The following is a 27,590-nucleotide window of genomic DNA, read 5'->3' on the forward strand; positions in this document are numbered from 1 at the left end:
AGGCAAGTGAATAAGAGATCATCTCCAAACTACTGGATTTATGAAATAGTAGGGAATAAGTTTCAATGCCTTAGAAGGCATAAAATCCAGTGTGATAAAGCTGTAGAGAGAGAGAAACCTAAGTTCACTTGAAGACACGCACATGTGTGTATGTGTGTATACACGACATCTGTACAGATATGTATGTTTGTGGGGGTGGGAGGTACTCTTTCACTAAGGAGGGAGAAAAAGTAGTTGTGAACCAAACAGTGGTCTTCCATGAGAAAAACGTAGATACCTCTCGGAAAATTTCAACACTCAAGATAGACATCCCACCTAAATTTCAACCACAAATTCATTTTAAAAGTGAAATAAATGAACTTAAAAGTAATTTACAATCAGGAAACTTGCACAAGCCTCTTAGAGAGCCTCATCCACCAGAGGGCAGACAGCAGAAGCAAGAACTACAATCCTGCAGCCTGTAGAATAAAACCCACATTCACAGAAAGACAGACAAGTTGAAAAGGCAGAGGGCTATGTACCAGATGAAGGAACAAGATAAAACCCCAGGAAAAAAACTAAATGATGTGGAGATAGGCAACATTCCTGAAAAAGAATTCAGAATAATGAGAGTGAAGATAATCCAGGACCTCAGAAAAAGAATGGAGGCAAAGATAGAGAAGACGCAAGAAATGTTTAAAAAAGACCTAGAAGAATTAAAGAACACAGAGATGAACAATACAATAGCTGAATTGAAAAATACACTACAAGGGGGCTTCCCTGGTGGCACAGTGGTTGAGAGTCCGCCTGCTGATGCAGGGGACATGGGTTCATGCACCAGTCCGGGAAGATCCCACATGCCACGGAGCGGCTGGGCTCGTGAGCCATGGGTGCTGAGCCTGCACGTCCGGAGCCTGTGCTCCACAACGGGAGAGGCCACAACAGTGAGAAGCCCGCATACCACACACACAAAAAAACACTACAAGGAATCAATAGCAGAATAACTGAGGCAGAAGAACGGATAAGTGACCTGGAAGACAGAATGGTGGAATTCACTGCTGCAGAAAAGAATAAACAAAAGAATGAAAAAAAATGAAGACAGCCTAAGAGACCTCTGGGACAACATTAAACACACCAACATTCACATTATAGAGGTCCCAGAAGGAGAAGAGAGAGAGAAAGGACCAGAGAAAATATTTGAAGAGATTATAGTTGAAAACTTCCCTAACATGGGAAAGAAAATAGCCACCCAAGTCCAGGAAGCAAGAGAGTCCCACACAGGATAAACCCAAGGAGAAACACGCTGAGACACATAGTAATCAAACTGACGAAAATTAAAGACAGAAAAATTATTGAAAGCAGCAAGGGAAAAACAACAAACAACAAACAAGGGAACATCCATAAGGTTAGCAGGTGATTTCTCAGCAGAAACTCTGCAAGCCAGAAGGGAGTGGCATGACATACTTAAAGTGATGAAAGGGAAGAACCTACAACCAAGATTACTCTACCTGGCAAGGATCTCATTCAGATTCCATGGAGAAATGAAAAGGTTTACAGACAAGCAAAAGCTAAGAGAATTCAGCACCACCAAACCAACTCTACAACAAATGCTAAAGGATCTTCTCTCAGTGGGAAACACAGAGAAGAAAAGGACCTACAAAAACAAACCCAAAACAATTAAGAAAATCGTAATAGGAACATACATATTGATAATTACCTTACACGTGAATGGATTATATGCTCCAACCAAAAGACACAGGCTTGCTGAATGGATACAAAAACAAGACACGTATATATGCTATCTACAAGAGACCAACTTCAGACCTAGGGACACATTCAGACTGAAAGTGAGGGGACAGAAAAAGATATTCCATGCAAATGGAAATCAAAAGAAAGCTGGAGCAGCAATACTCATATCAGATAAAATAAACTTTAAAATAAAGAATGTTACAAGAGACAAGGAAGGACACTACACAGTGATCAAGGGATCAATCCAAGAAGAAGATATAACAACTATAAATATATATGCACCCAACATAGGAGCACCACAATACATAAGGCAACTGCTAACAGCTATAAAAGAGGAAATTGAGGGCTTCCCTGATGGCGCAGTGGTTGGGAGTCTGCCTGCCGATGCGGGGGACACGGGTTCGTGCCCCAGTCCGGGAGGATCCCGCATGCTGCAGGGTGGCTGGGCCCACGAGCCATGGCCTCTGAGCCTGCGCATCCGGAGCCTGTGCTCTGAAATGGGAGAGGCCACAGCAGTGAGAGGCCCACGTACCACAAAAAAAAAAAAAAAAAAAAAAAAAGAGGAAATTGACAGTAACACAGTAATAGTGGGGGACTGCACCACCTCACTTACACCAATGGAAAGATCATCCAAACAGAAAATTAATATGGAAACACAAGCTTTAAATGACACAGTAGACCAGGTAGATTTAATTGATATTTACAGGACATTCCATCCAAAAACAGCAGATTAAACTTTCTTCTGGAGTGGGTACAGAACATTCTCCAGGATAGATCACATCTTGGGTCACAAATCAAGCCTCAGTAAATTTAAGAAAACTGAAATCATATCAAGCATCTTTTCCGACCACAACACTATAAGATTAGAAATAAATTACAGGGAAAAAAACATAAAAAACGCAAACACATGGAGGAGAAACAAAACGTTACTAAATAACCAAGAGATCACTGAAGAAATCAAAGAGGAAATCAAAAAATACCTAGAGACAAATTACAACGAAAACACCATTATCCAAAAGCTATGGGATGCAGCAAAAGCAGTTCTAAGAGGGAAGTTTAGAGAAATACAAGCCTACCTCAAGAAACAAGAAAAATCTCAAATAAACAATCTAACCTTACACCTAAAGGAACTAGAGAAAGAAGAAAAAGCAAAACCCAAAGTTAGTAGAAGGAAAGAAACCATAAAGATCAGAGCAGAAATAAATGAAATAGAAACAAAGAAAACAATAGCAAAGATCAAAAAAACTAAAAACTGGTTCTTTGACGAGATAAACAAAATTGACAAACCTTTAGCCAGACTCATCAAGAAAAAGAGGGAGAGGACTCAAATCAATAAAATTAGAAATGAAAAAGGAGAAATTACAATGGACACCACAGAAATACAAAGCATCATAAGAGACTACTATAAGCAACTCTATGCCAATAAAATGGACAACCTGGAAGAAATGGACAAATTCTTAGAAAGGTACAACCTTCCAAGACTGAACCAGGAAGAAATAAAAAAATATGAACAGACAAATCACAAGTAATGAAATGGAAACTGTGAATAAAAATCTTCCAACAAACAAAAGTCCAGGACCAGATGGCTTCACAGGTGAATTCTACCAAACATTTAGGAAGAGCTTACACCCATCCTTCTCAAACTCTTCCAGAAAATTACAGAGGAAGGAACACTCCTAACTTCATTCTATGAGGTCACCATTACACTGACATCAAAACCAGACAAAGATACTACAAAAAAACAACATTACAGACCAATATCACTGATGAATATAGATGCAAAAATCCTCAACAAACTACTAGCAAACAGAATGCAACACATTAAAAGAATCATACACTATGATCAAGTGGGATTTATCCCAGAGCTGCAAGGTTTCTTCAATATACGCAAATCAATCAATGTGATACACCATATTAACAAACTGAAGAATAAAAACCATATGATCATCTCAATAGATGCAGAAAAAGCTTTTGACAAAATTCAACACAGATTTATGATAAAAAAAAGTCTCCAGAAAGTGGGCATAGAGAGAATCTACCTTAACATAATAAAGGCCATATATGACAAACCCACAGCAAACATCATTCTCAATGGTGAAAAACTGAAAGCATTTCCTCTAAGATCAGGAACAAAACAAGGATGTTCACTCTCACCACTATTATTCAACATACTTTTGGAAGTCCTAGCCACGGCAAACAGAGAAGAAAAAGAAATAAGAAGAATACAAATTGGAAAAGAAGAAGCGAAACTGTCACTGTTTACAGATGACATGATACTATACATAGAGAACCCTAAAGATGCCACGAGAAAGCTACTAGAGCTAATCAATGAATTTGTTAAAGTTGCAGGATACAAAATTAATGCACAGAAATCTCTTGCATTCCTATACACTAATGATGAAAAGTCTGAAAGAGAAATTAAGGAAACACTCCCATTTACCAATGAAACAAAAAGAATAAAAAACCTAGGGAGACAAAAGACCTGTATGCAGAAAACTATAAGACACTGATGAAAGAAATCAAGATGACACAAACAGATGGAGAGATAAACCACGTTCTGGGATTGGAAGAATCAATATTGTAAAAATGACTATACTACACAAAGCAATCTACAGATTCAATGCAATCCCTACCAAATTAGCAATGGCATTTTTTACAGAACTAGAACAAAAAAATCTTAAAATTTGTATGGAGACACAAAAGACCCCGAATAGACAAAGCAGTCTTGAGGGAAAAAAACAGAGCTGGAGGAATCAGACTCCCTGACTTCAGACTATACTACAAAGCTACAGTAATCAAGACAATATGGTACTGGCACAAAAACAGAAATATAGATAAATGGAACAGGATAGAAAGCCCAGAGATAAACCCACGCACCTAGGGTCAACTAATCTATGACAAAGGAGGCAAGGATATACAGTGGATAAAAGACAGTCTCTTCAATAAGTGGTGCTGGGAAATCTGGACATCTACATGTAACAGAATGAAATTAGAGCACTCCCTAACACCGTACACAAAAGTAAACTCAAAATCAATTAGAGACCTAAATGTAAGACTGGACACTATAAAACTCTTAGAGGAAAATATAGGAGGAATACTCTTTGACATAAATCACAGCAACATCTTTTTTGATCCACCTCCTAGAGTAATGGAAATAAAAACAAAAGTAAACAAATGGGACCTAATGAAACTTAAAAGCTTTTGCAAAGCAAAGGAAACTACAAACAAGATGAACAGACAGCCCTCACAATGGGAGAAAATATTTGCAAACGTATCAATGGACAAAGGATTAATCTCCAAAATATATAAACAGCTCATGCAGCTCAATATTAAAAAAAAATAATAACCCAATCCAAAAATGGGCAGAAGACCTAAACAGACATTTCTCCAAAGAAGACACAGAGATGGCCAAGAAGCACATGAAAAGCTGCTCAACGTCACTAATTATTAGAGAAATGCAGATCAAAACTACAATGAGGTTATCACCTCACACCAGTTAGAATGGGCATCATCAGAAAATCGATAAACAACAAATGCTGCAGAGGGTGTGGAGAAAAGGGAACCCTCTTGCACTGTTGGTGGGAGTGTAAATTGATACAGCTACTTTGGAGAACAGTATGGAGGTTCCTTAAAAAACTAAAAATAGAATTACCATATGACCCAGCAATCCCACTACTGGGCATATACCCAGAGAAAACCATAATTCAAAAAAACACATGCACCCCAGTGTTCACTGCAGCACTGTTTACAATAGCCAGGTCATGGAAGCAACCTAAATGCCCATCGGCAGACGAATGGATAGAGAAGATGTGGTACATATATACAATGGAATATTCCTCAGCCATAAAAAGGAACAAAACTGGGTCATTTGTAGAGACGTGGATGAATCTAGAGACTGTCATACAGAGAGAAGTAAGTCAGAAAGAGAAAAACAAATATCCTATATTAACGCATATATGTGGAACCTAGAAAAATGGTACAGATGAACTGGTTTGCAGGGCAGAAATTGAGACACAGGTGTAGAGAAGAAATATATGGACACCAAGGGGGGAAAGCGGTGGGGAGGGTGGTGGTGGTGGTGTGATGAACTGGGAGATTGGGATTGACACATATATACTAATATGTATAAAATGGATAACTAATAAGAACCTGCTGTATAAAAAAATAAAATAAAATTCAAAAAAAAAGTAATTTAAATTTTAATGATTGTGCAACATGGATATAGGCATTTTTGAGATCTTAAAATAATCATAATAATTATTATAATAGCTATCATTTGTGAATTGCTATGTCCCAAGTATAGTATTAACATCTTTATCCAGCAGAAATGACAGAAAAATCATGTAAGGGATGTGTGGGAAATAAAAGATTTCCTATAAAAAGTCCAATCCTCCTGCCACATGAAAATGAATTCATTATAAAGTTAGGGAATCCTTTCTTTCATTTCTCCTAGGAACATTTTCATACATCATAGGATTAAATCTGTAGCCATTTGTTTCCCTAATGATGGTACTAAATGCTCTGATCCAGAAGGATAATAAAATTTATCTCCTCCAAAGCCAAAGGGTTACATTCTAGCATAGGTCTGTAAGTACTGGATGAAAGCACTGAGGGGAGTATTCCTAGGTATTTACATTTCAAGGAGGAATGAGACCCAGGACTTAGAGACATCTCTCAGTCTGAGACACACAAGGCTCTCTGGCTTCTGGGGAGACTTTATTTGCATACAAAAGTATTATAATTATGAATCAGGCACATCATGTTTCCAAGGAGACTCTTTCAGGAGGGGAGGAAGACAGCTACCTCTTTACCACTTAATAAGCGGAGAAAAAAATATGTTCTTTGCCTACAGACAGTTTGGCTACTTGAGTGGAACAACTGACTTGGCTCTCATTGTGTCACCAGAAGTATAAGGCAAAGGGCAGAGGTGGGGATGGTGCTTTTATTATTAATAAAAATCTGTCACTGATACAAAGTATCCAAGGGCTCATTCAGAATAAAATTAATAAAGATGAATATTAAAAACCCAAAACTCAACATGATGTGACTTTACAGTCTTGGCAGTTCTAAACACTCAGGTGTATAACATATAACTTACTTTATTTCTACGTCTCATTATTTCTGCTCCTAAAAACTTAGCCTAACACAAAACTTTTTAAATTTAGACTTTCCTGTAATTTCACACTTTGGTGTCAGAAAAGGTATATATAAAATTAAGGCATCAAGGGTGGTATGCATATGATCCTTGCTCATTTTTCTGGAGATATCTTGTGGAGATATAACTTGCATATATTCCCTCCACACAGCTATTAAACATAGATTGCTACTGAGCATGTATTGAGTGTACTGAATGGTGATGTCCTTGCTGACTTGATTCCCACCTCAGTTATGAGACACAATATAGCATCTGAAATTTCAGTTCAGTCCTTATCATGGGCTTCCCACCTTGATGGAGTTGGAGGTGAGGAAGGTCAATAATTGGCACTCCTACTCAATTTTTGAAGAATTAAGAAATACAAATTAGTTGGCTTATTGGGAGATCCAAATATTACCTTTGTGTCTGATTAAAGCAGATGGTGGAGAGTGCGGTTTATCCATTAACATGTTTTCTAGCAGTGAATCCAAAATTATGCTGTTTCCCTTTTAGTCTCAGTAATACGATATGGAGACAGTCCTTCACCCACCCTTGTAAAATGGAAGAGCAGAGCAGCTTCCTGAGGACAGTTCAATCTCAAGAACAAGCGGAGATAAAGGGGCTCCCAGTTTCTTCTTCTCAATTCAACAATCAAATAACTCCCTGAACTACTTAGGAAGAAGTTAGGTTGAAAGGCCAGACATGTTATGACAATGGATCTTAAGGAAACATCAGAGGTAGGGAGGAAGCATTCTACAATCCCTCCCATACACCAATATTCTCTAGCATTCTGTTCTCTTAAACCACTGAGCTTTATCATTAAGCTTCAGCTCAGCTAGGGGAGTGGCTTCCCCCAAGAGAAAGGAATCAGCAGCCTATCAAGACATTCCTGCTCCCATCACTGAGTCACCCACCCCAACTATGATTCTGGGTATCCTTCTGGAACCACTGTTGGCAGTTTAGATTTTTGAGCCCAGAATACTCCAAAACAGGTCAAAAACCACATTAAATTAAAGCTGTAGTCATTCTAAATCTAGAGCTGAAAATTTATTCCCAATTCTATTTCTTATTTCAAATTTTCACCCTTTCTATCAGAGGTCCTGCAATTATATCAAACGGCTTAAATTCTAAGAATAAAATTCTGACATTATAGACATATCCCAATTTGAAAGTAACCTGTTTAAATTATTAAATTCCCAAGGAGAAATTAAAGTCCAAACATTAGATCACCTTGAAAGTTCAAATACAAAAAACTTTAAGGTTCAAAGGAATTAACGTCTATGGTCAAATTCTCAGGCCTTTGTGAGCTGCAGCTTGAAAATGTTAAAATCAGACTGTTACGAGAAAGTCCAAAACTCATCTTGATGAATTTCTTTTTCTGCTTCCTCTCAGTCAGAGGCATTCCCAGTATCTGAAATGGGTATAGTTCCTTCAGGGATTCATAAATTGTATCATATCAAAGACAGGTTTTTACTAGCCACATTTTAAAGAGCCCAAAGGATAGTCATCTGGAAGAAAATAAAGTTGAGTCTATATCATACTCCACGACCACTGATAAACTCAAAAAGAATCAAAGATTTAAATATATAAAGGAAAAACAATGCAACCACGAAAGTACTAAAGCAGACAAATTCCTTTATAAACTTGGAGAAATACATTTCTAAATGTGACTCAAAACCCATAAAAGAAAATATTGATATATTTTACTATATTAAAAAAATAAGCAGGGTCAAAAGACAAATGACTAACATGGGAAAAAAACATTTGAAACTCACATCAGAGGCAAAAGGTCCATCTCTCTCATATAAAAAGAACAGCTATATTTCAAACAGAAATAAAACACTAAAAGTTCCCTAGAAAAAGGGCAAACGACAGCCAGTTCACAGAAAAAGAAATTCAAGTGACTCTTAAACAAACGGAAAGATATTTAACTCATTCGTATCTTATTATTAAATAATAAATACAAATTAAAACAACATTGAAGTAACACATTTCACCTATCAGATTGGCAAAAATCTCAACATTTCATAACACTCTGTTAATGAGGCTATGATGAAGCATATTGTAAGCAGAATGCAAAATGGTAAAAGACTTATGGAATTTGGTAATATATAAACAATGCTACATATGCATTTGTCTTTTTTTTTTTTTTTTTTTGCAGTATGTGGGCCTCTCACTGTTGTGGCCTCTCCCGTTGCGGAGCACAGGCTCCGGATGCACAGGCTCAGCAGCCATGGCTCACGGGCCCAGCCGCTCCGTGGTATGTGGGTTCTTCCCAGACCGGGGCACGAACCCGTGTCCCCTGCTTTGGCAGGTGGACTCTCAACCACTGCGCCACCAGGGAAGTCCCACACTACTATTTTTAATTGTAAAAGAGTGGAAATCACCCAAGTGTCCATCCACAGGGGAATATTTAAATAAACTATGACACATTCACATCAAATATTAATACTACAGCTATATTAATATTTTATACAATGAAAAAGAATGAGAAGCTCTGTACATACCGATATGGAAATATTTCCAGAATTCGCAATTAAGAGAAAAAAACAAGGTACAGAACAGTGTATAAAATTTGATTTCCTTTGTAGAGAAAAGTAAAAATTAAGAATATATATTCATATTTGCATGCATTTGCATTTAAAAAATGACACAGGAGACATACATAATATAGGACCTACTAAAGAGTTTACCTAACTAGTCTGACTCAAACCAGACTGCCTGGGTCTGTCCCCCTTACAAATTAATTAAACTCTTTGAACCTATCTATAAAATAGGAATTATAGGAATTCTTACTGAACAGGATTGATACATAAAATAAATGAGTTAACATTTGCAAAGGACATAGGACAGTATTGGGCATTTACTAAGTATTATAGAAATGTTTAAATAAGTAAAACTTACAGGGGATAGAACAGAAGAGCAAAAACGGAGAAGTGGGAGCAAAATGCACTTAGCATACCACTGCCTCTCTGAAAGAATGACATTTGAAACATTCCTGCCTTCCAGAAAAGTTTAAAACTTTGCACTCAAGATCACCAGATTTTATTTGAAGTACAATTTTTCCCCCTGCGACATATTTTAAAAACCTCTTCATTTCTGTTCCCTCCTTTAACTCCCAGTTTCTGGCTCTCTGGTACTGCTGGAAGTGGAGATTCTAAACAAGCCCTACTATCTGCAGGAAGCAGATATTTTCAATCCTATACCACAGTGACTCTTTCCACTGCCTCTTGTTATAGAATTGCTAAACGGGTGAAACCTGCCTCTCAGGGAGGGCTTCTTTCTTATCCCATTTGTTTTGGCTGGAAAATCACTCTCAACAGATTCTTGAACTGAAACTGCAATTGATGCTTCTGAAGCGGAGACCCTACGGGCCCAGGGAGAACTAATACCCCTTCCATATGCTCCTGTAAGCAGTATCTTTCATCACTGAATTGTTCAGACCTTGAATAGCATTTTTTTCTGCTACATATTTTTCTGCAGCAATGAAATATGCCTCTAGTTTTTATTTTCTTCTCTCCTTCTCCTACACCTTTCATAAAGTTTTAGTTAATTTTTTAACCATTTAATCTGTTTAGGAAGTTGAGTTTCTAATGGCTTACCCTGCTTATTAATTTGTTCTCCTCTCCAAAATATAAAGGATTATTGCTGTTTGCTGGAAATGAATACTTCCCTTCCTTTTTATATTTTCTAGACATCAGTTTTTTCCTAATTTTTTCCTCTGTTTCTTAAATTCCAGAATCATTTCGACCATCAGTGATGAAATCACTAAATTCTGAGTTTACTGAAAGTATCCACTGTTTAAACAAATCTCTTTTCTTCCACTTCCCTGAGATGGATAATACCACAAAAAAAAACTTTTCTCCCAACAGACTGATATCAAGCCCATTCAAGCTTAACCTTAACTCATGTTTTTGCCTTGCCCCTTTCAGTATGCCTTATCTTGCTGAGTTTTGTCTTGAGTCCTAATTCTTGGGCATGTTCCTTTGAGGCACAAACTATACCTCCCTGCAAACCTACAAAAACTATATTACCTGAAAATCACATAATCAAACTTGGTGTATTCTACATATCTTCCTAGTTTTCTCACTGTTTACGATTCTGTTCTAATGCATTTTACATCATTTCTTATCTGTGACCTCTCAATGGTTTCCTGTTCCTTGACTCTCTTTGAAGGAGTCATACCATTTGAGATCTTGCCTCTTTCTCTTTTTGATTAATTTGGGACCTGGGGACCCTATTTCAATCTAGTAACAACTAAACACCTCTCCCTTTTCCAATACTCTGTTGTACAGCATTTAGATCCTCTTGAATCTCCACTTCTCTCTTATAGATGTCTACTGGAACTTCAAAGTGTCATTTCCTATGTCACCTTTGTCAATTCACTCCTTAATTTCTCAGGTTTTCTTCTAAAAAAAGTTTTACTTTCCTCCACCCTATTTTCCTTTTTGTTTCCACTCTTCCATTGTTCTATATTAACTTGAAGCACAAATTTTAAATTACTCTAACATTGCAAACTCCTAAGCAAAATCCATTATTAGAACTAGAGCACCCCAAGAGCAAGCCTTTATGACTTGCTTTCTTAGCCACTGTTTTTGCAATAATTTTATTTAGTTGTTTCTCATTCTGAATTTAAGAAGAAATTATATGCTCTGTAGAGTAAGGGTCCCCATTTTTTTTTAATTTTGGTGTCCATCAACCTCCTATAGGTAGAGTCACAGTTTGAATCTCAGCAGTGAAAAGTCATGGTCAGATTGTATAAAATTACCAAATTTAGAGCCACCTAAGATCAAGAGGTAGGAGCAACTTTAAAACTTACCAACAAGTCACATGATTCCTCCAACGTTCCCTCTCTTGACTCTGAAGGAGACTCAAAATAATATAAAACGGGGGGCCTCCCTGGTGGCACAGTGGTTAAGAATCCACCTGCCAATGCAGGGGACATGGGTTCGAGCCCTGGTCCAGGAAGAGCCCACATGCCATGGAGCAACTAAGCCCGTGTGCCACAACTACTGAGCCTGCGCTCTAGAGCCTGCGGGCCACAACAATTGAGCCCGCGTGCCACAACTACTGAAGCCCGCACGCCTACAGCCCAAGCTCTGCAACAAGAGAAGTCACTGCAATGAGAAGTCTGTGCACCGCAATGAAGAGTAGCCCCCGCTCCCCGCAACTAGAGAAAGCCGCACGCAGCAACAAAGACCCAATGCAGCCAAAAATAAATAAATAAATTTTTTTTAAAAGTTTATATATATATACATATATATATGTCCCATATATACATATGGGACTTCCCCGGTGTTCCAGTGGTAAAGAATCCACCTTCCAATGCAGGGGACTTGGGTTTGATCCCTGGTCAGGGAATTAAGATTCCACATGCCACAGGGCAGCTAAGCCCCCGAGCCACAACTACAGAGCCTACGCACCCTGCAGCCAGCGCGCCACGACTAGAGAAAGAGAAAATCCACACTCCACAACCAGAGAGAAGCCCATGCACAAAAGAGGCCGCGCACCACAGCGAAAGATCCCGCATGCCTCAACTAAGACCCGACGTAGCCTAAATAAATAAATAATAAATCCTTAAAAAAAAAAAAAAAATATATATATATATATATATAAAAGATAATCAGAATTTCAGCAGACTTTCTCTGTCACCAACCTAAGCCTGGCACTAACCACGTCCTGCAGATACCACTGGATATAGTAGAAACACTTTGAGACCTAAAAAAGGCCATTACATGAAAAGACTCTCTATAATTAAACCCTTGTCTCAGAAAAGGCTTCTTAGAAAAAATCAGGTATGCAGAATTTATGGTCAAGCAGCAGCAACTATTTGGCTAGAATGCATTTAATAAGGACATCTCAGAGGTACTGGTCAGATTTTGCTTGCTGAGCCTATCAAAGCTTGCCTGCCTTTGCTTACAGCCCAGAGTCTGCAGACTTGCCTCTACAGAAATCGGTGTTTGCTTATATAAAACCGGCCACTCTCTTGTAAACAAAATCTCCACCAACTGCAACAACCCACTACAGCTGAAAATATGTGGTCAGCGCCTAGTCCAAAACTATCCAAGTTTAACACCTCCCACTCCAGCCATGCCATAAGTATGCCCAAAGTTTTACTCCATAAGCACTCTACAGCACAGAAGTCCTCTTTTTTCGTTTTCTCTCTATCCCCACTTTATATCCTAGATGTTGGGGTGTGAAGAGGGTCGTGCGAGTAACGTCTCTCTTTTACCCAGGAAGAAATGAAAAAAAAAAAGAAAAAAAATAACGTAGCAGGAAAAGCAAACTATTTCCTTATAAATGCTAGCGAAGATGTTTAAGACTCTGGCTCATAAAGGCAGGTTTGCTGATAGTAAACTCCAGAATTAGACAGACTTACCAACTACGGCACAGACAGCAGCGAACGGCAAAATGGCGCACAGGCAAATTCCGCACTTGTCAACTTCACTGCCGGCCGGGGGGTGGAGCAAAGTGGGCACTTTCTAGATACCGCTCCTCCCTAAGACGAAAGGAAGGGGCGGGTCATACACGCAGACTTTCTCTTTCAAAACTGACCAATCAGATAGCTGACTGCCGGCTCCACGGGAAGAAGTAAAAAGACGGAGAAGCTTTAGGCGTGTTGTTCTCATATATGTCCCTCCATAGTGAAGGAAACAGCATTGGCAGAGGTGTTCCCGTTCCTCTACATAATGTATAGTCTCGCCGGTGGGAATCTTTTCCTTCCATATCACAGCAATCTTTTGGCAAACTCACTATTTCTTTCTTTCTGTTACATCTTAATCCCCCTGGGCCGCAAGGGAACTTTTCCTGTAACCAGAGAGTGAGCTACAAGTCTTGTAGTGTATCTGACCTCTCCTAAACATGCCAGGTTGTTAATTATGGTAACCATATAATGTTTTCCAACCGATGGCCCTTGAAAGTGAAAGGGGGCAATCAAATTAATTAAAATTATAAATTTTTGAGATTTTATACTGATGGATTTATACAGAGGGCAATTCAAAATTCATTTTGTAAAATAAAATTATTTCTAAAAATTAAAGCAGCTATATTTAATATAGCAAAGTTTTTAATAAGCAAAAGTTTTTTGCTTATATTAATAAGCAAAAGTTGTTTTTTTTTTCCGGTACGCGAGCCTCTCACTGCTGTGGCCTCTCCCGTTGCGGAGCACAGGCTCCGGACGCGCAGGCTCAGCTGCCATGGCTCACGGGCCCAGCCGCCCTGCGGCATGTGAGATCCTCCCGAACCGGGGCACGAAACCTTGTCCCCTGCATCAGCAGGCGGACTCTCAACCACTGCGCCACCAGGGAAGCCCTTAAGCAAAACTTTAAAATGTCTTCATTATAATATGAACATTAAAAATAACAGAATTATAATTATTCGCACATATTAATGTATTTTAATTAGTGTTTCAGCCTTTATCGCCTGTAATAGTGAGTCAATAATATTTTTCTGAAGAATACATTTTTAATACGGTGTTATTGTTTTTAAATTTTTTAAACTGCCTACAGTCTTCTCAAATATGTATTTTATGGTTGATATATAGGAAATTTTGACATCTTTCCTCTTCACTGTCGGATGATAATACTTTAAATTAAGAAAAACTCAAAAATTATGCTAAACAAAATCTCATTCCTATTTTTTCTTAAAATATGTAAATTTTTCAGTCCAAATATTTTCCCAAGTGCTGTCTTTCTGCCTCTACTCAAAGTAACAATCTTCAGCAAACATTCGTAGGACACAAGCTTCATAAAATAAGTTTTCCATTATTTATGATACTTTTGAAGGTTTTGCCAAATTTAGATGCTGCAAATTGGAAAGCCTTTTTTTTTTTTTTTTTTTTTTTTTGCGGTACGCGGGCCCCTCACTGCTGCAGCCTCTCCCGTCGCGGAGCGCAGTCTCCGGACACGCAGGCTCCGGACGTGCAGGTCCAGCGGCCATGGCCCACGGGCCCAGCCGCTCCGCGGCATGTGGGATCCCCCCAGACTGGGGCACAAACCCGTGACCCCCACATCAGCAGGCGGACTCCCAAGCACTGCGCCACCAGGGAAGCCCCTGGAAAGCCTTTTAAAGTTCATTTTATTTCTCTAAGAACGTGAATTTATCCTGTTATAATAGGAGCTCCATCAAAAGATTCTTCACATGCGTTAAAATATCCCAAGGAACAATTAGAGAATTTCAAAATTAAATTTTATATTGTTAGGGGAACCACTGACTGAAACCGCCAAGCCCTGGCCAGGCACCACAGTAATCACGGCATGAGGTCCCGGTAAGGAATGCAGAACTAACAAGCTATCACCAACCAGAAGAATTCGGGAAAGGTCAAAAGGAGAGAGGAGATGCCAGTCCATATGTCCTACCAACCTCCCAGAATCCTTCTCGCTGGAATCTATCTTGACGGAGCGATGCGCGTGCCACCAGGAAGTACCCTGTCAGAAAGATTGAAAGTCAGAGATAACCGGAAACTAATACCATCACCATATAACCTGAGACTGCAAGCCATGTGACAGAGCCGTCGTCCTCCTCCTCCTTACGGTAAGAGAAGCCGACGGTTCTCTTACCGTCCTGCTCTCCGACCGGGTGACCCTTCCCAGTAAAGTCTCTTGCTTTGTCAGCATGTGTGTCTCCTGGAACAATTCATTTCTGAGTGTTAGACAAGAGCCCACTCTCAGGCCCTGGAAAGGATTCCCCTTCCTGCAACAATATTATACAAAATTTAAAATCCACTTGAACTTGTTTAGGTTATTCCTTGATTTTGTAGAGGTAAATTTAAATGTCTTTCTTGTGTCACAAGGAAGTTATTTTTTTCAATAACTGCAGTCTACAAATCTTCAAAACCTGAATTTTATTAGCACAATTTTTAATTGTTTAATTAAAATTTCTAAATGATTTTAAAACAATGCAACAAAATTTTGTAAATTTTGTTTATAAAAAATTGAGTAGCTCTGTAGACCACTGAAATTTATTTACAAAATGTATTTGTAAAGAATTAAATTTCATAAAATCCTATTTAGAAGCAACCAAAGAGAAAAAACATATGCTGTTATGTTTGAGTCTTTTTTTTTGTACTCAATTCTGGTTTTATCACAAAGAGTTTTGTAGTTTGGTTCATCAAATTGTTATATACAGTAGTACCTTGGTATCAACGGGGAATTGGTTCCAAGGACCCCTCCACCCCCAAAGAATACCAAAATTCATGGATGCTCTAGTTCCTTATATAAAATGCCATCGTATATGCATATAGCCTAACCTATGCACATTCTCCCATATACTTTAAATCATCTCTAGATTACTTATGATATCTAAAACAGTGTAAATGCTATTTAAATAGTTGCCCGTGCACTGCAAATTTAAGTTTTGCTTTTTGGAACTTTCTGGAATTTTTTTTTCAAATATTTTCAGTCTGTGTTTAGTTGAATCTGTGGATGTGGAACCCGCAGATACTGACGGCCAACTATATACAGGCATACCTCGGAGATATTGTGGGTTCAGTTCCAGACCACCGCGATAAAGCAAATATTGAAATAAATCAAGTTGCACAAAATTTTTGGTTTCCCAGTGCATATAAAAGTTATGTTTACACTATACTGTAGTCTGTTAAAATATGATAGCATTATATTTTTAAAAAACAATGTGTATACCTTAATTTTAAAATATTTTATTGCTAAAAAATGCTAACCATCATCTGAGCCTTCAGCAAGTCATAGAAGTAACATCAAAGATCACTAATCCCAGATCACCATAACAAGTAAAATAAAATGAAAACTTTGAAATATTCCAAGAAGTACCAAAATGTGACACAGAGACATGAAGTGATCAGATGCTCTTGGAAAAATGGCTCCACTAGACTTGCCCCAAAGAGAGTTGCCACAAACCTCCAATTTGCCACAAACCTCTACAAAACGCAATGGCGTGAAACACAATAAAACGAGGTATGTCCGTATGCATTATAACAATATTTGTGAAGTTTGACAATTACAGTTTATAAGTCAATTGCAGTTTGGATGCATTTATGAATTATGTACACACCATAGTCGATTTTGCAAATGTAGTCATTGCATACATTTCTCAACAAGAATTTTTATTTCTTACTATGACCTTATGCCCTGCCAAATTTAAATTCATACTACTGCAAGTAACTTTATTTTAAATATAATCCTTTTAACTTAATACAAAATAACATTCACAAAAATAGCAGACATTTTACTTCTGAGGAATGAATTTTCAAGTTGTAATGTGATTCCATGAGCTGAAAGGGGGAAGAAAAAAGCATGGGAAGTTATTTAACTTATTTTCTTCTTGAAGCATCTGATAGCAACAATATAAAACTGGCCTTATTTAACAGCCAACGTCTCAAACTACATGCACTAGAAAATTGGGGATTAAAAATAAGAAAAACTAACTAGATGAATAGTCATTTACTCTAAAGGAAAATGTCTATTTCACAATGTTATATGTAGATGTACCCTCTGCAACCATGTGTGTGTTAATTTCTTATCTTCCAGTACATTCTTCTTAAAATAACCATTAACCTTTGAAGTAGATGCTGGTGATTCTTCTGCAAGTCTGTCTTCCAGTTTTCATAGTGATATCACTAATGTTCTCATGGTGGATGATAAAGAGTCACATATTTTGTGTACTTATTATTTATCAACTCACTTAAAAACAGAAATTTAGTATCTAAAATCTCATTAAACATGAACTTTCCTTTTCTTCAATCTCATTGCTCATGAAAAGGCTTATTGCCAAATTTAAGTTTTACTGAACAATAAAATACTTATGTATTTATAGTATATAGTAAATGACAGAACAACTATAAGAAAATTCAGCCTACTATGTCTGAGCTCAAGAGTAGTATAAGTTAGCTTCAGCTGTGCAGGCATGTTTTGGGTATCCTTATCTGTAGTGTTTCACTGAGCCCACCTTTTGGTATCTTAGGGACGCCCCCTGCCTCTCAAAGGCCTGTGCATGAACCAGGCCACAGCTGGATGGTACCCCAACTGGACGGTAAGCAGAACAGCATCAGATAGTTTGCTCACCACGACCAAGCTTTCCTAGCTGTCCTGAACTGCTAGTGTCCCAGACCAGATCGCTTTATTAGTGAATGTCTTCCATAATGTTCTTAAGAGAAAGATCCTGGTTATGTTGGGTCTGGAAAGATCAGAACCAGAGCCAATCTGCTGTTGGGTTGTCTTTGAGGTTTGACCATGTGTTAACATCAGAATTTTGTTTATTATACATGTTTCATACATTTCTAAATGAGATCATGGCAGAAGCCAAAAGAATAAGGTCAAGAGCTAACAAATCCACCCTGACTTATTTTAATGCAAAGGTAAATACTATTTTTCATCAAAAATTAAAAATCTGGGATAAATACTATATTTGACAAGATGCCAAGAAATAGGATATACATTCTTTGGTGTGGCATGCTTCTGTGAGCCTGACACCTTCAGAACTCTTCAGATAAGGGGTGGAAGTGAGTCCCATTTGAGAAGATCTTCTCTAAACAAACTACATATATTTTGTTTACTTCCCTCCCTTGGTAGTTATTTCTAACTACACAGATTTTGTTTTGTTCAGTCATAGAGCTGAATCTCAGAAGTGAGAAGTGGCGCACCATGCTTGCCTCTCTTCTTTTCCCATAACTCTCTCTCCTCTATCTCTGAATACCAACCGCCCCTCCCCACTTCTCAGTTTAGATCCCACTCAGAAATCCATGCTGGGGAGAAGGAGTGATTGGAAATCTCTAAGGAAAATCTTGTCAATTGCCAGATTGGTTCTTTTCTTCATAATGGAATATGAGGAAGAATTCAACTAGAGAGCTAGATGGAAAACAGTAAGGGTAAAACAGATGAGAAGTGCATGATATAGGTCTTGGGGAGGCATTTATGGAGAGTTTTGGAGGCAGGGATAAGGGAATAACTGTGGAATATGGGAAAATGGGTGGGACATAAAAGGGAATTTTAAGAAGTGTTCATTTCTATATATGCATACACTTCAACGTGTTTAAGAAATCCAAGTGAATAAATTACTTGGAAATTGATTTTTAATTGCTGTGCTGTGATTCTACAACCATCATACTGCAATTGTATGATTTCAATAGGATAAAAAAGGAAACAAACAATGGAATTCAGGAGAAAATGTCATAAAAAAATGTCTTGGTCAAGAAATGATTCAAGTTTAGAATAATTATCTAACTATATTAGCACTTGTAAGATGTGTTTAGTCTATGATACCAAGCTACACAGCCTTACAGCTTGACTATCCGCACACAATTTCTTGAGACATTCTATGCTTCCTGGCAAGTTTTTGTTTTTTTTTTCTTTATAACTAATACTTTGCAGGTTATCTGACAGAACTGACATCTCCATTTATCTAGATCATATGAAATGCTTGTCTGAATTTGTGATACTGCACTTCAAAAACTAATTTAAAAATTTCCTTGTTTCAAATTGCCACTTAACTGGCTCAACTGCCTGCTCACTAAGGTCTGGAGTCAATTAGCTAAATAAAGGGATGGTTAAGGGGAATGGTTTAATAGCAGTAGAAAGCTATACCTCCACGTCACAGTCCCAAAGCTTGGAGTCCCTTTCCTTAATTGTACTGCCATTTTTAGCTAAGGTTTAGGAAGAAGCCACTCAGAAGCCCTGATAATTCTTTTCCCTGGAACCTGAATGACCTCTAATTTTTACACCCTGCTGAGAGAAACATGTATGATTCTCTTCACAAACTTGTTCCATGTGCTAAGTGTAGAGACATGTATCCTCTATGGATTTTATTGAAGGACAAATGTTTCTTCCTCTATGTCCTGTCCTCTGGACTGATTTTTGGCTATTAGGTAATGGCAGTGCACACAACAGCACACCAGATAACACAGGTCAAAGGGGAATAAGGCTGGGGTTATTTTTTCACAGGCCGAAATTCTGTACTGATTATAAATATAGTTATCCAAATACTGTGTTTTTTAAAATATCTCAGTGTGGTGAATCTAGGGCAAATATATCTAAATTCCACAGAGGTTATCGACTGCCAAGAAGTAATGAAACATTGGTATTCATTAAATAGGCCACTGAATAATGTTAATATGCATGACAGACTAAAGTTGCCTGCAACTGTTTGACACTCCTCCCATTGAGAGGTAAGGTCTGAGTCCCCTCTTGTTGAATCTGAGAGGACTCTCTTTTGACCTACAGAGTATCGCACAAGTGCCATATTTGTGCCAGTTTGTAAGATGGACATTAATAGACTTGCTGCTTCCACTTCCTATCACTGAATGCTTGCTCTGGGGAAAGCTAGCTGCCCTGTATGAAATGTGACTTATGAGACTGCCATGCCATGGGAAGGCACAAGGTAGCCCACATACAGAGAGAAATCCTCAAATAGCCACGACTGTAGGCCTCTCAGTCCATGCATCAGGCCTGTGAGTAAAAAAAAGTTCCTATGACTCCATCCTCACCTGCCATATGACTGCAACTCCATGAGAGACTCCAAGTGAGAACCAGTCAGTTGAGCCAAGAGAACAACAAAGAAAAATAAAAAATTATGGTTTTAAGCCACCAAATATGTTGGGGAAGTTCGTTAAGTCTCAATTGATAACTGGGAATAAAACCCATCATTTATTGAGCATTTAACTCTGAGCCAGGTACTTTTCAAAACATATTCATATGAATCAACTCATTTAAACATCAAAATCACTCTTGAGGTAATTATCCTTATTTGACTGATGAGAAAACTAAACAGCAGTGAGATTAAATAATATGCCTAACGTCACACACTACTAAGTGATATATGAACCTAGAGCCCCTAGACCAGCACTATGTTAACCTACCTCTAGGTAGTATATTGTCACCTTACATATCTCAGTTTGTTGTCTCTCATTTACAGTATCATGCGTTTGTGTATGTGTGTGTGCATGCCTGCCTAATAATTTATGCCAGCATGCACTGAACTCATTGAAAATACTTTCAACGTATCAGATGGCAAGATGTATATAAACTATGAAGACTCTATAAAGATTAAATTTAAAAGTAAAAGCATTACTATTAATACAAAAATATATCTATATCATATACATGTTTCCATTACTTACATATACCAGACATGCTTCTTCCCTCAAATGAGAAAAACAAGTGAATAAGAACCACTGCTATATAAGCTCTCATCCATATGTATATCATGTAGTCTTAAGAGTAATACTGAAACATTGAAAGGAAAATAAAATACTAGATCACATGTAGTCTGTTCATGAAGCGTTCATAGCCAGGGGCAGTTAGAATTCCCAAAGATGAGGGCATGTTGACACAAGGAATACAACAGATCACTTTTTAAATTAAAAGTGTTAATTTTGCTTTTATGTACCTCATATCCTCAGAGTATTTCTTCCCTTACTCTGTTTTTATTTCCACAGTTTCTTTTCTATCTTTACATTATTCTTACATAATAATATAAAGATCAATTTGTATTCTAAGAAAGTCATTTCTTGCCATCAGGTAGGAGAAATGACGGATTTATTTTTGCATTTATATCCACAAAACCAACCAACACTAGATCAGCAACAAAAATGGTATCCACAGCACTAAACACCTATGATTGTGTCCACACCACTAAACACCTATGTTTCTGCACAAACAATTCAGAAATAAGAACAGCAGCAAGCTTGAATATGTATCACATTACATTAATTGAAAAAGACTCATCTCATTCTGTCTTCTCCAACTTATTGTTGTGGCACAAGGTTAACTTTTAATTGTATAAGATTTGAAAACTGATCTAAAAGTGGTAGAATGGCATCCCTTCTTTGTAAAATATTTCTTTTCACTCTACTCCTGGCCAACTTTAAAAACTATTGTGGAACTTCTTTCAAAATACTTCTTACCACTGTTTCTAATTTTTCTCACTCTCTTATCTCCTTGATACCATTTTTCTCTTCCTACTCTCACTATAGGAAGGAGTTTGGTGCACGCTATAAGCAATGCACTAAAGTAAGGTTTTCATAGAATGACAATGGAATGTCAATGTTCTACTTCTAAAACCAGTGGAATCGATTCTAACCTATAGTTACTTATCAGACAATTTATTGCAAAACAATTTGTATTTACATGACTTTAACTCAAAGAATGATTATTGTCAAAGAATCACAAATGAACACTTACATGGCAAACAAAAGTTCTCAGGGGATATAAAAAGTTTTCAACCATGATATGAGTGTAAAGCTTATCCTTTTTGTTTTCTATAAATATGCTCTTACCAAGTGGCGAAAAGACAGTCAAGAACAGTAAAGCTATATTTATTATTTAGTAAAAATATACAACCCGACAACAACTTTGAAATTCACAGGTCTGAGTCTCTATCCAATTGCTACCAACTAAATGTCAGAACTATAATTATAGAATCAGGATGATACCTTTAGTTAAGAGCATTTTTAAATGGTTGTTTTGATCTTTTGCATGTAGCTGTCCAAACTGGACTACTCTCTCACATCATGCACAAAAATAAATTTAAACTGGATTAAAGACTTAACTGTAAGACCTGAAACCATAAAACTTCTAGAAGAAAACATAGGCAGTAAGCTCTTTGACATCAGTCTTAGTAATAGTTTTTTGGATTTGTCTCCTCAGGCAAGGGAAACAAAAACAAAAAGAAACAAATGGGACTACATCAAATTAAAAAGTTTTAGCACAGTGAAAGAAACCACCAACAAAACAAAAAGGCCACCTACTGAATGGGAGAAAATATCTGCAAATACTATATCCAATAAAGGGTTAATCTCCAAAATATACAAAGAACTCATACAACTTAACATCAAAAAAACAACTGAATTAAAAACTGGACAAAGGATTTGAATAGACATTTTTCCAAACAAGACATGCAGATGGCCAACAGGCACATGAAAAGATGCTCAACATCACTAATCATCAAGGACATGCAAATCAAAACCACACTGAGATACCACCTCACACGTGTCAGAATGACTATTATCAAAAAGACAACAGATAATAAGTGTTGGCTAAGATGTGGAAAAAAGGGAACCTTCCTGCACTGTTAGATGGAATGTAAATTGGTACAGCTGCTAGGGAAAACAGTATGGAGATTCCTCAAAAAAATAAAAACAGAATGACCATATGATCCAGCAATTCCACTCCTGGGTATTTATCCAAAGACATGAAAATAATAATTAGAAAAGACAGATACACTCCTACGTTCACTGCAGCACTATTTACAATAGCCAAGACATGGAAGCAATCTACATGCCCATCAATAAACAAATGGATTAAGAAGATATATACACATACACACACACACACACACACACACACACACACACACACACACAAATAGAATATTACTGAGTGATAAATCATAAAAAAGGATAAAATCTTGCCATTGGGGACAACATGGATGGACCTAGAAGGTATTATGCTAAGTGAAATAAGTCAGACAGGGAAAGACAAATACTATATGATTTCATTTATATGTGGATTCTGAATGACAAAACAAACAAACATAACAAAACAGAAAGAGTTATAGATACAGAGAACAAATAGGTGGTTGTCAGAGGGGAGAGACATGTGGGGAGAAAAAAAATAAGTGAGGAACATTAAAAGGTACAAACTTTCCAGCTGCAAAATGAGTCATGGGTATGAAATGTACAGTATGAGAAATATAGTCAATAACTTTGTAATATCTTTGTATGGTGACATAACCAGACTTATCACGGTGACCATTTTGAAATGTATAGAAATATCGAATCACTATGTTGTATAACAGCAACTAACATACATTATAGGTCAATTATACTTCAAAACAAACAAACTCATAGAAAAAGAGATCAAATTTGTGGTTATCAGGAGTGAGGAGCGAGGTAGAGGGAGAACTGGATGAAAGCAGTCAAAAGGTGCAAACTAGGTATAAGATAAATAAGGTGAATAAGTACTGAGGATGTAATGTAGAACATAATAAATAGAATTAACACTGCTATATGTTATTGATGAAAGTTGTTAACAGAGTAAATCCTAAGAGTTTTCATCATAAGGAAAAATACTTTTTTTCTATTTCTTCAGTTTTATATCTATATGAGATGATGGATGTTCACTAAAATTATTGTGATAATGATTTCATGATGTATGTAAGTCATCATTATGCTGTACACCTTAAACTTAAACAGTGCTGTATGTCAATTATATCTCAATAAAACTGCGGGGGGGACCTTTCCACATTAAAAAAATGGGTGTTTTAATCATAGTACACAATCTTAAATTGGAATTGTATGATGGAATTTGTTTATCCTACTTCTTTTAAATAATTATGTATTATTTAATCAAAATGTATAAATAAAGTGAAAGCTATTGTTGACATACTGTCCTCTTTAGCAGTCAACTAAATTCAAATTATAAAATAAACTAAACCTATAAACAGCCAAGTACTATGCTATGATCCTCAGTTTGTTATAAGGCAATGGGCAAATTAATTTAATCTTGTTAAACTTACAAGATAAAACTGAACTTGTGATCAGGGAGCATAGTCCCTTTAATGATTATCCAAATATAGTCACTTCACAGATAAAAAACAAATGTTATCAAATAATTTCATATGAAAGTTACTACAAAAATAGATGTAGGAAACATGGGGAAATGCCATGAGTTAATTCTACTAATGAGAATCAGAAATGCACTCAGTGAGTGGGGATATTAGTGCTGTGATTTATAGGAGTTCGTCAACAAGACAAGAGTAGAAGAAAGGCAATCACGGCAAAGGATATAGGTTGAAAAGACACCAATGTACAGTCATGCATATGTTCAGAGAATTTCATGTTGTCTGGGTTGCTAGATGGTAGAAGAGGTGAAAGGAGGGGATGAAGGTGACATCAGAGTTGGATTGTGTTGGGCCCTGAATGTAATGGTCAGGATTAATATTTTATTCCAAAGGTGATGGAGAACCAACCAACAGAGACTTAAAGGTAAGTGTTAAATGAACTGAAATATTCTGACATCAGTATGTAGAATGGGTGGGGCTGGAGATGCGAGATCAAGGAGCTTAAATAAGGCCACTACTTGAGCAGAAATGCAAGGAGTAATTGTGTAATGAAAAATGGATTACATATCACTCAACCTACCTTAAATGTGAATGGATTAAATGCTCCAACCTTTATGATGCATGCCAGCATTTTAGATCTGCTCTTTGAAAGATGTATTCGAATAATTCAGTTAGCACAGTCTCTACAGGGCATTTTCAATTCTATGGTTTATTCTTAGAGTGGCCAGAAGGTATTATTCTATTCACAATGCTTCCTTTTCCTAAATAAAAAGCAATAGCTTTTCCCCTCACATTTGCTTTTCTGCTAAAAGAAACATTAGACTGAGCCTTACTTATGAGTCAGAATGTATTGTTCTCATTTATGGGGGAGTATTATATATTATATGATGGATTGGTTAGAAAATTATGCACTTGAAAATACACAAAAATAGAATGATGACTTTACCCTTTCCATTTTGCATTCAGGAGAAGAGAGGATTTTTCATTACTTTCTCTCCATGACACTGGTAGGAACACCATAAACTACGAGGGAAGGAGTTTTGTCACCATAAGTTTACACTAGTGAGTGAGGAGGCAAAATGCAGGAGACCGAAGGAAGAAATGGAAATGTATCAGAGTGCTGGAATAAACGCCAACTGAGATATCTCCCTCTGTTAAGAGTACGCATGTATCAGTCTGTTTAGTTTTCAACTGATAAATGCACATGGCACATCTTGACAATAATATTCTACAAGCAGACATATGGGCCTTACTTAATAAAAGATACCACTGATTAGCATTTATCTTAATGGTAATGATACAGATTCCTGAATTCGTTTGTCTAGAATACCAGGTTGATGCATGTTACTGAAGAGTTTTTAAATGAGAACACAATCCAAACAATGTTAAATGAATGACATTATTTATATCCTCCAGAATAAAGTGAGAGGGATAACATTTAAGAATTCACATGATGGATGAATATTTGACATCAAGAAAACATACTGGAATATAATAGCAAGAATTTCATATAATTTACCTCAGGGGAGTGATTAATTTTCAAAATGCACAGAGGATGATAATACAGATTAGGTAACATTGTAAGCAAGTTCACAATTACTGAACCAGCCCAGGGTTTATTCTCATAACCAAGTGGCCAGCATTGAGCTTCTGCTACAAATTAGAAAGAAAATCAATGTTTAAATATGAGCTATGCAGAAATTATTCATAGAAGTTTAAAACAAATGAAACTAAGATAATTTCAATAATTGATATAATCCAATTTGAAAAGTCAAAATACCTCTATATGTTCCATTAACTTATTTTTCTTACCTCTCTATTCATGCTTGTGTTTGAGAATAGCTTTGTTTGATGTTGACTTCAACTTTCTTCTACATTAGCTACACCTCTCTATTATCAATACTGACAATAAAAGGCAGGTACTTTCTAACTAGTATTCAGTTCAGTTGGAAATAGGATCTGGTGATCAGTGAGACTTTCAGAAATTAAAAAAAAAAGCACAAATCACTTCACAATAAAGGGGCTATATACTTTAAATATTAAAATTTAATAAAAATATTCACATAAGAGTAGGGAATTGCCATACAATTCTGCAGCCTTGGAAAGAAACCACATTCACAGAAAGATGGGCAAAATGAAAAGGCAGAGGACTTTGTACCAGATGAAGGAACAAGATAAAACGCCAGAAAAACAACTAAATGAAGTGGAGATAGGCAACCTTCCAGAAAAAGAATTCAGAATAATGATAGTGAAGAAGATCCAGGACCTCAGAGAAAGAATGGAGGCAAAGATTGAGAAGATGCAAGAAATGCTTAACAAAGACCTAGAAGAATTAAAGAACAAACAAACAGAGATGAACAATATAATAACTGAAATGAAAAATACACTAGAAGGAATCAATAGCAGAATAACTGAGGCAGAAGAACGGATAAGTGACCTGGAAGACAGAATGGTGGAATTCACTGCTGTGGAACAGAATAAAGAAAAAAGAACGAAAAGAAATGAAGACAGCCTAAGAGACCTCTGGGACAACATTAAACGCAACAACTTTTGCACTATTTATAGGGGTCCAGAAGGAGAAGAGAGACAGAAAGGACTCGAGAAAATATTTGAAGAGATTATAGCCGAAAAATTCCCTAACAGGGGAAAGGAAATAGACACCTAAGTCCAGGAAGCACAGGGAGTCCCAGGCAGGATAAACCCAAGGAGAAACATGCCGAGACACGTAGTAATCAAATTGACAAAAATTAAAGACAAAGAAAAATTACTGAAAGCAACAAGGGAAAACAAAAAATAACATACAAGGAACTCCCATAAGGTTAACAGGTGATTTCTCAGCAGAAACTCTACAAGCCAGAAGGAAGTGGCATGTTATACTTAAAGTGATGAAAGGGAAAAACCTACAACAAAGATTACTCTACCCGGCAAGGATCTCATTCAGATTCGACAGAGAAATCAAAAGCTTTACAGACAAGAAAAGCTAACAAAACTCAGCACCACCAAACCAGCTCTACAACAAATGCTAAAGTAACTTCTCTAAGTGGGAAACACAAGACAAGAGAAGGACTTACAAAAACAAACCCATAACAATTAGGAAAATGGTAATAGGAATATACATATTGGTAATTACCTTAAATGTGAATGGATTAAATGCTCCAACCAAAAGACACAGGCTCACTGAATGGATACAAAAACAAGA

At 37.0% G+C, this 27,590-nt stretch overlaps 1 long non-coding RNA gene across 1 annotated transcript; it reads left to right on the forward strand.

Moving 5' to 3' along the window:
- The first annotated feature begins 406 nt into the window (after nucleotides 1-406).
- LOC116753880 lies at nucleotides 407-26,592 on the forward strand. Its single transcript, XR_004349902.1, has 4 exons — nucleotides 407-460; nucleotides 13,477-13,478; nucleotides 25,422-25,428; nucleotides 26,498-26,592. It is a non-coding gene; the product is annotated as an uncharacterized LOC116753880 (long non-coding RNA).
- Nucleotides 26,593-27,590: the final 998 nt, after the last annotated feature.

Source organism: Phocoena sinus, chromosome 5 (assembly GCF_008692025.1).
Source record: "Phocoena sinus isolate mPhoSin1 chromosome 5, mPhoSin1.pri, whole genome shotgun sequence".
NCBI lineage: Eukaryota > Metazoa > Chordata > Mammalia > Artiodactyla > Phocoenidae > Phocoena > Phocoena sinus.